Source organism: Mobula birostris, chromosome 5, assembly GCF_030028105.1.
Source record: "Mobula birostris isolate sMobBir1 chromosome 5, sMobBir1.hap1, whole genome shotgun sequence".
Taxonomy (NCBI): Eukaryota; Metazoa; Chordata; class Chondrichthyes; order Myliobatiformes; family Myliobatidae; genus Mobula; species Mobula birostris.
In genome coordinates this window covers 85063495-85076089 of record NC_092374.1, presented here as the reverse complement: position 1 = coordinate 85076089, position 12595 = coordinate 85063495, and the positions used below count along the sequence as shown (strand labels likewise).

General features: G+C 44.8%; 1 protein-coding gene across 2 annotated transcripts in view; it reads right to left on the bottom strand.

The window, feature by feature from the left end:
- The window catches only part of tfr2 (transferrin receptor 2), an 84529-nt gene extending 72216 nt beyond the window's left edge, over positions 1 to 12313 (bottom strand). The window contains exon 1 of one of the 2 annotated variants that reach the window (XM_072258296.1): positions 12255 to 12313. The gene's annotated coding sequence lies outside the window, so the exon portion shown is untranslated. Of the gene's footprint in view, positions 1 to 5757; positions 5969 to 12254 lie in introns of those variants that run through there. The other variant, XM_072258297.1, reaches the window with a different exon arrangement.
- Between the last annotated feature and the right edge of the window lie 282 nt (positions 12314 to 12595).

The following is a 12595-nucleotide window of genomic DNA, read 5'->3' as shown; positions in this document are numbered from 1 at the left end:
TTTATCTCATTACCTCATGTTCTCATTATTTATTGCTATTTATTTATATTTGCATTTGCACAGTTTGTTGACTTCTGCACTCTGGTTGATCTTTCATTGATCCTGTTATAGTTACTATTCTATAGATTTGCTGAGTATGCCCACAGGAAAATGAATCTCAGGGTTGTACGTGGTGACATATGTGTACTTTGATAATAAAATTTACTTTGAACTTTAGGTTAGCTTACATACATAGACTGATTGTGTAAACATGAAGTGACGGATGTTTAAGGTGATTGGAAGAAAGTTTAGAGGGGGGATGCCAGCGGCAGGGTTCTGACACGGAGAGTGGGTGTGTGGAACGTGCAGGGCTCTGCCTCCCTCCAACATCCCAACATCACGCGAGCTCGGCAAGTTCCCTGCCCACTCTACCCTCCCCCCCACCCCCGGTATGTGAGTGAGGGGTGGAATCTGAGGGAATTCGATGGGAATGTGGGGAGAATGGAAGGGGCAGCTGACGGTTGAACGGACCGGCCTGTTTCTGTGCTCTGTGACTTTAGGGGGCTCTCATTCTGCAGTATCCAGCCTTTGGATAGTTTAGTGTCGGTGAACTTGCTCAGCAGAACAATGTGTTGAAGACACATGGGGTTCGTTGAGGTTGTAATAGCCGGGGGTGGTTGTGGGGACAAGCTTCCACTACCTATTAAACGCTCCCAACCATTTCTACTGACAGGAGAAAGGGCAAAGGCAGGTGACTGGCACTTTAAAATTATTGCCCTGGGCAAGTGGGGCTTGTCAGCCGTGGCTGGCATCTCATCTGGGAGAAGGAAAACTCTGATCTCAAATCTCTGCAGTCTTGTAGCTATACTCATTATGGGAGTAAATCCCGAGGGGAAAAGTATGGAGCTGGAGTCCTGAAGACAGTCCTACGCTGAGTTCATTGCTGACTGGCAACTCTTGCTATGTCGCTGTTGCCAAACTGTACTGGTTTCTGCCGAGACTTTGATGGCGTCATCAGTTATGTGGGCAGTAGCTTGCTCTCCAAATTGTACTGAGCTGGCCTGTGCATTGAGACAACTGGGACGCAGCAGACATGGGTGACTCTGACTGACGGAGACCTCAGGTTTCAGGGAATATTAGACCATAAGGCATAGGAGCAGAATTAGGCATTCCAGCCCATCGAGTCTGCTCTGTCATTCCATCTTGGCTGATTTTATTATCCCTCTCAAACCCTTTTCTCCTGCCTTCTCCCTGTAACTTTTGATGCCCTGACTAATCAAGAATCTAGCAACCTCTGCTTTAAATATACCCAATGTCTCAGTGTCCTTATCTGTGTTGTGGCAACAAATTCCACAGATTCACCAGCCTTTGGCTAAACAATTTCCTCTTCATCTCTGTTCTAGAGGAATGTCCTTGTATTCTGAGGCTATGGTCCAAGACTCCTCCACTATAGGAAACATAATCCCCGTTCCTACTTTACCTAGGCCTTTCTATTAGTGGGGAATGACTTGGCATAGACACCTGGAGGAAGAAACTGTGGAGTGTCATGGACACAGCTCAGCTCAAGACAGTGGACACCATCCTCCTCTCCACGCGCTCTCTCTCTGCTTCCCAGTCCCTCTGGAGAACAGCAAGTATAATCAAGGACCCCTCCCCTCCAGATATTCTTTCTTTCCCCCCTCTCCCATCAGACAGAAGATACAAAAGCCTGAAAGCACATATCACCAGGCTCAAGGACAGTTCTACCCCGCTGGTCTGAAGCACAATAAGATGTCCTCTGAACCTCACAATCTACCTTGACCTGCCCTCTTGCACCGTATTGTCTGCCTGCACTTACGAAAGTGCAGCTATGCAAAAATCACGGCAGCGCCTCTACTTCCTGAGGAGTTTGTGAAAATTTGGGATGACACCTAAAACTTTGACAAACTTCTATAGATTTGTGGTGGAAAGTACGTTGACTGGTTGCATCATGGCCTGGAATGGAAAATCCTACAAAAAGTAGTGGATAAGGCCCAGCCCATCATGGATAAAGACCTCCCTACCCCTGAGCACATCTACACGGAGTGCTGTCGCAGGAAAGCAGCAGAGATCATCAGCGATTCCCCACCACCTAGGGCACGTTCCCTTCTCACTGCTGCAATCAGGAAGAAGGTACAGGAGCCACAGGACTCACACCACCAGGTTCAAGGGACCATTATTCCCAATATAAGTTTGAACCAGTGGGGATAACTTCACCCAATCTCACTCCCATCACTAAACTATTCTCACAACCTACAGACTCACTTTCAAGGACTCTTCATCACCTGTTCACATTATTTATTGCTTATTCATTTATTATTTTTATTTCTTTTGTATTTGTGCAGTTGGTTGTCTTTTGCACACTGGTTGTCCGTCCTGTTGGGTGCAGTCTTTCAATGCTCCTATTCATTTTCTTGCGTTTACTGAGTATGCACGCAACAAAATGAATATTAGGATTGTATATCAAAGTTCAAAGTTAATTTTATTATCAACATCTGAATGGATGGGCAAGTGAGTGTAGTTCTCCTCTTTTATTCAAGAGCCTGATGGTTGTGGGGTAAGGTGGTGACATATATGTACTTTAATAATAAATTTACTTTGAAGTTCAGCTGGATTGATTGAATTGTCTCATCGTAAATATGAGAAAGTTAAAAACTTTTAGGAATTTTAAAAACAAATGAGCTGATCCTTGGACCATGTAGAAAGCTCGCCTGGCCCCGTTCACTGTGTTCGTGTGGCGCAGTGGGAATCCCTGGTTGTAACTTAGCCGGGGGTGGGTGAGGCCATCTCTCCTGAGAAGGTTCCGACCCTTTCCCTATCTCCCAGCAGCATGTCTGTGGATATCGTGTGTAGGAGGGCGGTCAGTGCATGATACCGCAGAGGTACAGAGTGTGCTAGGTGATAACTTTCCCGGAGGTGGGTGGTGTGCGTGGCTTTCCAGGAACTACAGCTGCCTCACTGATCTTTCTGCTGGGCCTTTGGGGCACAAAGGGTACTGACAGAGAGCTGACTTGCCACAGCAAAGCCCATGCATTAGTACGCCACATGCCACATAGTCCCACTTGCCTGTGTTTGATCCAGATCCTTCCCAACCAGGGAACCAGGTATCCCTCGGTGAGTGGCAAGGCTCCATGACAAAAAAAAAGAGGATTAGGAACCCCTGCTCTAAACTATTCCTATTGGCATAGCTATTGAAATGCATCAGACCGGAAGCCCCTAGAAAGGACTGTGAGAATGGCCGAGCAGATCATGGGGTCTCCCTGCCATCCATTGGGGACTTTTATCAGGAGTGCTGTGTACACGGGACCCTTAGTGTTATCAAAGATCCCACCCGTCCATCCAGCATCCTCTTTGTCTTTCTACCATCCGGCAGGAGACTCCGATGTATAAAAACAAGAACGGTCAGGATGAGAAACAGGTTCTTCCCTCAGGGCATTAGGCTTCTGAACTCCCTGCCACATCACATTCAAAGTGTCACTGGTTAATCTTTTCTGTACCCTACAATATTTAATTTATGCACCTTACTTTGTTTATTTATGCGTAATTCATCTGTAGATTTTATCCTTACTTTCCTAAGGTATTGTGCGTTATATGTGTGTTATGGGTACTACTGGGCTTTACCCCCAGTTTGGAGAAGCATTGTCTTGTTTGATGGTATACATGTATATGTTTTAAATGACAATAAATGACTTGACTTACTGTGCTGAATGTTGTTATTGTACCTGTATGCAGTTTAAACCACTTTTTATAAAGTTATTCACATTGTAAACACATGCTGGTATTTATGTAATTATGCACATTTTATTCCATATCTGTACTTTAACCTCTAACTTGTTTATATATACACCCAGTAGCCACTTTACCAGGCACACCTTGCACACCTGCTCATTAATGCAAATATCTAATCAACCAATCATGTGGCAGCAACTCAATGCCTAAAAACATGCAGACATGGTCCAGAGGTTCAGTTGTTGTTCAGACCAAACATCAGAATGGGGACGAAATGTGATCTAAGTGACTTTGACCATGGAATGATAGTTGGTGCCAGGTGGGGTTGTTTGAGTGTCTCTGAAACTGCTGATCTGCTGGGATTTTCACACACAACAGTCCCTAGAGTTGACAGAAAATGGTGTGAAAAACAAAAAAAAAAATATAGTGAGCATCAGTTCTGTGGGCAGTCCTGTACCTAATAAAGTCAACACTGAGTGTAGTTTGTGGTCTTCTCTGCTGTAGCCCTTCCACTTCAAGGTTCGAAATGTTGGATGTTCAAAAGTGCTCTTTGGCACACCACTGTTGTAACATGTGGCTATTTAAGTTACTGTCGCCTTCCTGTCAGCTTGAACCAGTTTGACCGTTCTTCTCTGACCTCTCTCTATCACAGGCATTTTTGCCCACAGAACTCACATTGCTACCATCAGGGAGGAGGTACAGGAGCCTGAAGACACACACTCAACGATTTAGGAACAACTTCTTCCCTTTTGCCATCTGATTTCTGAATGGGCATTGAATCCCTGATCACTACCGCAATACTTCTTTTATCTCTGTTTTTGCACTACTCATTTAATTTAACTTTTTAAATATATATATTTACTGTCATTTACCATTTTTATTATTTTGTATTGCCGCATAACAAACTTCATGACATATGCCGGTGATATTAAACCTGATTCTGAATTTAGGACAAGCCAAGGGCTGATATTAAACTTGAGACACTGTGCAGAAATTAGTGCTGCCTGTGTGCATGAGTGTGAGTGTGAGTGTGAGTGTGTGTGTGTGGGTCAGTGCTGGGCTGAGTGACTTGGTGCGTGTTAGCGCATGGGACAGAAAAAGTTACACACCAGACAATAACAGTTACGCACAGAGACCTGGTTCCTGGATGTGAAGGGCTCCAGTTGTTATTGACCTAGTGGGAATCTTTGCAACTCTTGCAACACAGCGCTGGTTTTGACACCAGTGGCTCTTTGGAAAGAGTTGCTCTTGCTATGACATGTTGTTTGCTCCGCAAGAGATCACAAGGACCAGCAGACCTGCAAATAACTGGGCAAGGTTAACCTTCACCTTTTAGGACGTTGGCTCTGGTATCCAAGCTGACTGAGATAAATCAATATTGACAAGCAAACTATTAACCCTTGACATCTCTCTCACTTACCATCTTTTAGACAGAACTAAATATTGTCTTTCCGTTTAGTTTTTCTATGTCTTCATCAACAAAAAACTTAAATATGATTAAGTAAAATTTTGGCTTAGCTTGGTTCCAATTACCCAGCAAACTTCAAAGTTGAAAGTTCAAAATAAAATCTATTATCAGACTACATATACATCACCACATACAACCCTGAGATTCATTTTCCTGTGGGCATACTCAGCAAATCTATAGAATAGTAACTGTAACAGGATGAATGGAAGATCAACCGGAGTGCAGAAGACAACAAACTGTGCAAATGCAGATATAAATAAATAGCAATAAATAATGAAAATATGAGATAATGAGATAAAGAGTCCTTAAAGTGAGATCATTGATTGTGGGAACATCTCAATGGATGGGCAAGTGAGTGTAGTTATCTCCTTTGTTCAAAGCCTGATGGTTGAGGGGTAGTAACTGTTCTTGAACCTGGTGATGCAAGTTCTGAGGCTCTTGGACCTTCTACCTGATGGCAGCAGCAAGAAAAGAGCATGCCTGGGTGGTGGCAATCTTTGATAGATGTTGTTTTTCTATGCCAGCATTTCATTAAATGTGCTCAATGGTTGAGATGGCTTTACCTGTGATGTACTGGGCTGAATCCACTCCCTTTTGCAGGATTTTCTGTTCAAAGGCGTTGGTGTTCCCATACCAGGCTGTGATGCAGACAGTCAATACACTCTCCACTGCACATCTCTAGAAGTTGGTCAAAGTTCTAGATGTCACGCCAAATCTCCACAGACTCCTGAGGAAGTAGAGGTGCTGTCGTGTTTTCTTTGCAATTACGTTTATATGATGGGTTCAGGACAGATCCTCTGAGATAGTGACACTCTGCTGGAACATTATCAATAACCAGCCAGGTTATTCAGTTTTTCATGTTGGGGGGCTACAACCTGTCCTTGCCTGTATTGTCCTTGGCTGCCTCAGTCTGGTCTTCAGCCTTTCATTGGGGGGGCGCGGGGTACAACCTATCCTTCCATGTCTTGCCCTCGACTGCCTCAGTTTGATCTTCAGTTGTTTATATCCTACCCGCCATACGGACTCCCCCCCACATGCGGAGCTCCGGATGTGGTCTGAAGTGATGCCGACATAAAGGCGGCAGGATTCAGAAGAGAGGCAAGAGCAATGCCCTTGGCTGCGGGACTGACAGTCGCCGGGAGGAGGAAGGGAGCCTGGCAGTCTGTGCTGGCACTCCAGTCGCCAGCCAGCTGCCACGTTCTGTTTATTCTGTTATTTGCAGAGGAGGTTGCAAAACTCTGCCTGGCCTACAAATGTCCATTCACAGCTCTTTCATTACAAACAAAGGGAAGGAACCTGCCTGTCTATAGTGCCCATTACAACCTTTGCTACTATAATTCAGGCTAGTGGAGGGAACGGGTGTCTTACCCTTTGGTAGAGACGTGTCTCCACCCCACCACCCTAATCAGATGGATGCCTCCCCCCCACTAATTCCTCTTTTGCACCTTTCAGCTTATACTCTGACACACACACACACACACACACACACACACAGTGCTGGAGGCTGGGATCAGTCCCAGATCTCTGGTGTTCTGAGGTTGTAGAACTGCTTTCTACCTCACTGCATCTTCCTTCCTGATGGCTGCAACCACTCAGGCCCTCGAATTTCTCCTGCACACCTCACTTCCACCTTCAGTGATTCAGTTTTAAGGTTCACATGATCACCGGAACAATCCAAACATGTAGTGAAATGTTGAGAGCTCAGCTCAGCGAGGATTGTGCAAGGCAAGTGTCACTACCCTTCTGGCACCAACATAATACTGTATGTCCACACAACTCACTAACCTGTACAGCTGTGGCTACACAGGTCCATGAGGTGGTTAAGAAGGCTTCTGGAATTTATTAGTTGAGGCATTGAGTTCAAAAGTCAGGAAGTTATGTTGCAACTTTATAAAACTCTAGTTGGGCCACATCTGGAGTATTGTATATAGTTCTGGTCACCCCACTGTAGGAAGGATGTTGAGGCTTTGGAGAGGGTGCAGAAGAGGTTTATACATTATACAGAAGAGGCAAATACACTAGGGGCTTTTAAGAGCTATTTGGATAGGCACATGGACGTGAGGAAGAGGGAGGGTTTTGGACAGGTGTAGGGAGGAGTGATTAGTGTTTGGGTGCTTTTGATTTGTTTTTTAGCTGGTACAGCACAACACTGTGGGCCGAATAGCCTGCTCCTGTTCTGTACACTTCTATGTTCTATGCTCTATGGAAGGTGGGAGGAAACCAGAGCACCTGGGAGGATCGTATGTCACCAGGAGAACACACAATTTCTTTCCAGGTGGCAGTGGAAACTGAACCCTGATTGCCGATCGTTGCCACTGTAAACCACTGTGCTCGCGTGCTGCCCCGATGATGAGGTCTGCCTCACTTTGGTCACGTGGAGATTGGAATGTGCACAGGACACCAAGTCAAGTCAAGTTATGTGTCGTTTAACTATATACATATACCGTCAAACGAGACAACGTTTCTCCAGATCAGAGTGTAAAGCACTGTAGTATACAGAACACACAGCAACACAGAAAGTAAGAATAAAATCTACAAAGGAATTATGCATAAATAAACATAGTAAAGTGCATAAATTAAATATTGTCAGGCACAGAACAGATTAACTGGTAACCCTGAGAGGCAACCAGCATCCCTTTGCTGCAGAGTCAACAGCTTTGAAACAAGTCCCAGAGCCTATCAAACCACTGCCAACCATCAAGAACCTGTTTATACCAATCACATCAGATGCCCCTCCAGATTAAACCCATCACCCAAGCGCTAGGGTGATTTACAATGGACTACGAATCCACTAAACCATGTGACTTTGGGATGTGGGAGGTAACACTGGACAACAAAGATTTTGCTCCCTGAATACTTTCGGGTCTACCTTATGGATTTTGGGTTGCTGGTTATGAAAATCATCATGAAACTTCCATATCCTGCATCATTTAAAAAATCATCTGTATTTGTTATTTTAGTTCATAATTCAAGTCAGAATAACTGATATCAAGATTAAGGAAGGTATTTTTGGTGATCCACAAATCAAACAGGTCATCAACGACAGGCAATTCGAAGAACTTCTAGTGGGACCAGAGAATGGAAGGCATTTAAGGATGTTGTTGAAAATTTTCTTGGCAACTACAGAGCACCAAACTACGTGCAGCTGGTTGGCAACATGCTTCAAACACACAAAACCATGAAGTACAACATGCCACTAAAGATTTATTTTCTGCATTCCCATTTAGACTTCTTCCCTGAAAATCTTGGTGTTGTCAGTGACGAGGATGGTGAAAGGCTTCACCAGGACATTGTAGTCCTGGGGAAACGGTGTCAGGGTAACTGGAATCCTTCAATGCTGGCTGATTATTGCTGGACATTTCAATGAGAAGCCACAGATACCGATTACAAATGAAAATGATCAACAGAACACTTTTAGCTCAGTAGAACTATTGCAAAGCGTCAGCACCATTGTGCAATTAAACGGATTATATTTAATAAAAGTTAATGTCTTGTCTCTCCAAATTCCTACGTGATATAGTTAGTCTGAAATTATATTTGTGTTCAGCTTCAAGTGGTCTATCATAAAAAAAAGTTTCTCAGGAAGCAGCACTTTCAAAAAAAAATTGCTGTCCAGTGAAATCAAAGCATCTGGAGTGTGTGGGGTGGAAGCAGTTTCACATGGCCACAGGCAGGATGTTCTAGCTGCACAGGGCATGAGGTGATGATTAGACCCAAGTCCTTGGAGCTGTAAATCTGTCAGCACCATGTGTCACTGTAGATCACCACATGAGACATACCAAAATGTCTTGCTTTTAACATAGTAGAATTATCGCCCCACTGCCTGTTGCACTGGAGGAGGCATTATTATGCATATGAACATGCGCACACGTGCGCCAACGCACTACCGGTACTGGTGTGGATTCTACGCCCTTTTGGAGAATCCCTGAGACCTGTGCTATAGGCACAGCTTAGCAGAAGTTCAGTGGTGGAATAGAGGCAGGTGGGGCTCATCAGCCGTGGCCGGCAGCTCACCTAGGAGGAGGAAATCTCTGATCTCAGACCCCTGCTGCCTTGCGGCTATACCCACTCATGGGGAAGGCCTGGGAGTAAACCTCGAGGAAAGATCTGGGGCTAGCGTCCCTAAGGCAGTCCTACATCGAGTTTAATGCTGATGGGCAACTCCTGTGCCAAACTGCCATTCCTTTGGGTTCCTCAGAAATGTGTAGAGGGGGAACTTGCTCTCCATATCGTACTGCTCAGGCTCATGTATCTAGACATCTTTTACACAACATCCATGGTCAACCCTGACCGCTGGGAGCCTCACAAAAGGATGAGAATGAAATAGAGCATAAAGGCAGGAACACAGGTATAGGAGGAGGCCACTCAGCCCCTCTATCCTGCTCCTCCATTTCATGATGTACTCAAACTGTATCTTAATTCCCAACGGCCTCCTTGTTTCTGTGATCCTCAGTGCTACTCCCCAAGGTTAATTGTTTGATTTTGATTTTCCAGTGTACATTTGACTTAAGATCAGAAGATATAGGACCTGAATAAGGCTATTCAGCCCATCATGTCTGCTTCATCATTTCATCAAGGCTGATCTAATTTTCCTCTCAGCCCCAATCTCCTGCCTTCTCCTGGTATCCCTTCATGCCCTGACCAATCAAGAATCTATCAACCTCTGCCTTAAATATACCCAATGACTTGGTCTCCACAGACACCCTAAGGCAATGAATTCCACAGATTTACCACTTTCTGCCTAAAGAAATTCCTCTTCTTTGTTTTAAATGGACGACCCTCTATTCTGAGGCTGTGCCCTCTGATTTTAGACTCCCCCACTACTCTCTATATAAACATAACTGTGTGGCTAGGCATAGCTCAAATACCATCTATAAATTTGCTGATGATACAACCATTTTTGGTAGAATCTCAGGTGGTGATGAGAGAGCGTACAGGAGTGAGCTATGCCAACTAGCAGAATGGTGCCACAGCAACAACCTGGCACTCAACGTCAGTAAGACGAAGGAGCTGATTGTGGACTTCACGAAGGTTAAGATGAAGGAACACATACCAATTCTCATAGAGGGATCAGAAGTGGAGAGTGTGAGCAGCTTCAAGTTCCTAGGTGTCAAGATCTCTGAGGATCTAACCTGGTCCCAACATATCGATGTAGTTATAAAGAAGGCAAGACAGCGGCTCTACTTTATTAGGAGTTTGAAGAGATTTGGCATGTCAACAAATACACTCAAAAACTTCTATAGTTGTACTGTGGAGAGCATTCTGACAGGCTGCATCACTGTCTGGTATGGAGGGGCTACTGCACAGGACCAAAAGAAGCTGCAGAAGGTTGTAAATTTAGTCAGCTCCATCTTGGGTACTACCCTACAAAGTACCCAGGACATCTTCAAGGAGCGGTGTCTCAGAAAGGCAGCGTCCATTATTAAGAACCTCCAGCACCCAGGGCATGCCCTTTTCTCACTGTTACCATCAGGTAGGAGGTACAGAAGCCTGAAGACACACACTCAGCGATTCAGGAACAGCTTCTTCCCCTCTGCCATCCAATTCCTAAATGGACATTGAATCTTTGGACACTACCTCACTTTTTAAAAAATCTACAGAATTTCTGTTTTTGCACGTTTTTTAGAATCTATTCAATATATGTAATTTATTTCTATATATATATGTTTTTCTTCTTCTCTGCTACATTGTGTATTGCATTGAACTGCTGCTGCTAAGTTAACAAATTTCACAATGCATGTAAAGCTGACTCTGATCAGAAACTTTCTCTTGCCTTGCTGATGCACCATGTGCTAGTGATTGAGATGGGGTGGAACTGGAGTCTGTGGCTCTGCTTAACCACAGATTTACTCAACACCCCCACCCTACAATTAGAACGTAGAACGGTACAGCATAGTACAGGCCCTTCGGCCCACAATGTTGTGCCGATCTATTTTATTTTTGTCGTTTTTTTAAATTATTGATTGATTGATTGATAGATTGAGATACAGTGTGGAATAGGCTCTCAGGCCCCTCGAGCCGTGCCACCAGCAATCTCCCAACTTAACCCTAGCCTAACCACAGGACAACTTACAATGACCAATTAATCCACCAACCAGCAGGTCCGTGGACTGTGGGAGGAAACCAGGACACCCGGAGGAAATCCACAAAGTCACGGGGAGAACATACAGGTTCCTTACAGGCAGTGGCAGGACCGATCAATCCAAACCTTCCCTTCTTGCCAGCCCATAACCCTCTATTTTTCTATTGTCCATGTTCCTATGTAAGAATCTCAGAAATGCGTCCAATGTATTTCCCTCCACCACTACCACGGCAGTGCATTCCATGCACTTCACCCTCTCTGTGTAAAAAAGATGTACCTCTGACATTTCCCCCCCCCCCATACTTCCCTCCAATTACCGTAAAAGTATGTCATCGTCTATTTAGTCATTTCTGCTGTGGGGAGAAAGCCACTGGCTGTCCTCTCTATCTATGCCAATTACATAGAACATGGAGTACAGCACAGGAACAGGCCACAATGTTGTGCCAAACCAGCTAAATGACAAATCAAAAACACCCAAACACTAATCCCTCCTACCTACACAATGTTCATATCCCTCCATCTTCCTCACATCCATGTGCCTATCCAAACGTCTCTTAAAATTCTCTAATGTATTAGCCTCTAGCACCATACCAGGCAGCGCATTCCAGACATCTACCACTTTGTGTAAAAACTTTCCCCCCGCATTCCCTTTGAACCTGTCCCCTCTCACCTTCACTGCATGCCCTGTGGTATTAGACATTCCGACCCTGGGAAACAGGTACTCTCTGTCCACTCTACCTACTCTTCTTATAATCTTATAAACCTCTGTCAGATCTCCCCTCAGCCTCCAACACTCCAGAGGAAACATTTTGATTTCACTTTCTTGTACCTGCCTGGACTCTGAAATCTCCCCACTGCCCCACAAGTTGTTACTAGCCGTGCTTCTCTGCGGTGATGGCCTCACCCTTGACCACATTGAACTCTATTCGCCATCATTTGCGCACAACACCAGCAGAGCGAAATTAAAAGAATACTCACCACCCTCTCAGCCGAATTCCACTATCACACAGTGACAGAGCTGCCTGCACATAAAGCCACTTACCCCTCCTCCCGCCCCACTCATGGTCACTGATAACCAACCCTATTGACTGACCCCTCCCATCCAAACTCCAAGCGGTTTAACCCTTAGTGCACCGGGCCTCATGTCCCTCTTCTTGAAAGTTTGTTCTGAATGAATTCCCATTCAAATCAGCCTAATGATGGGCCAAGTTATACACTCTGGGGCCACTTTATTAGGTACACCTACTGGTTAATGCAAGTATCAGCCAATCATGTGTGAGCAACTCAACGCATAAAAGCATGCAGACATGGTCAAGAGG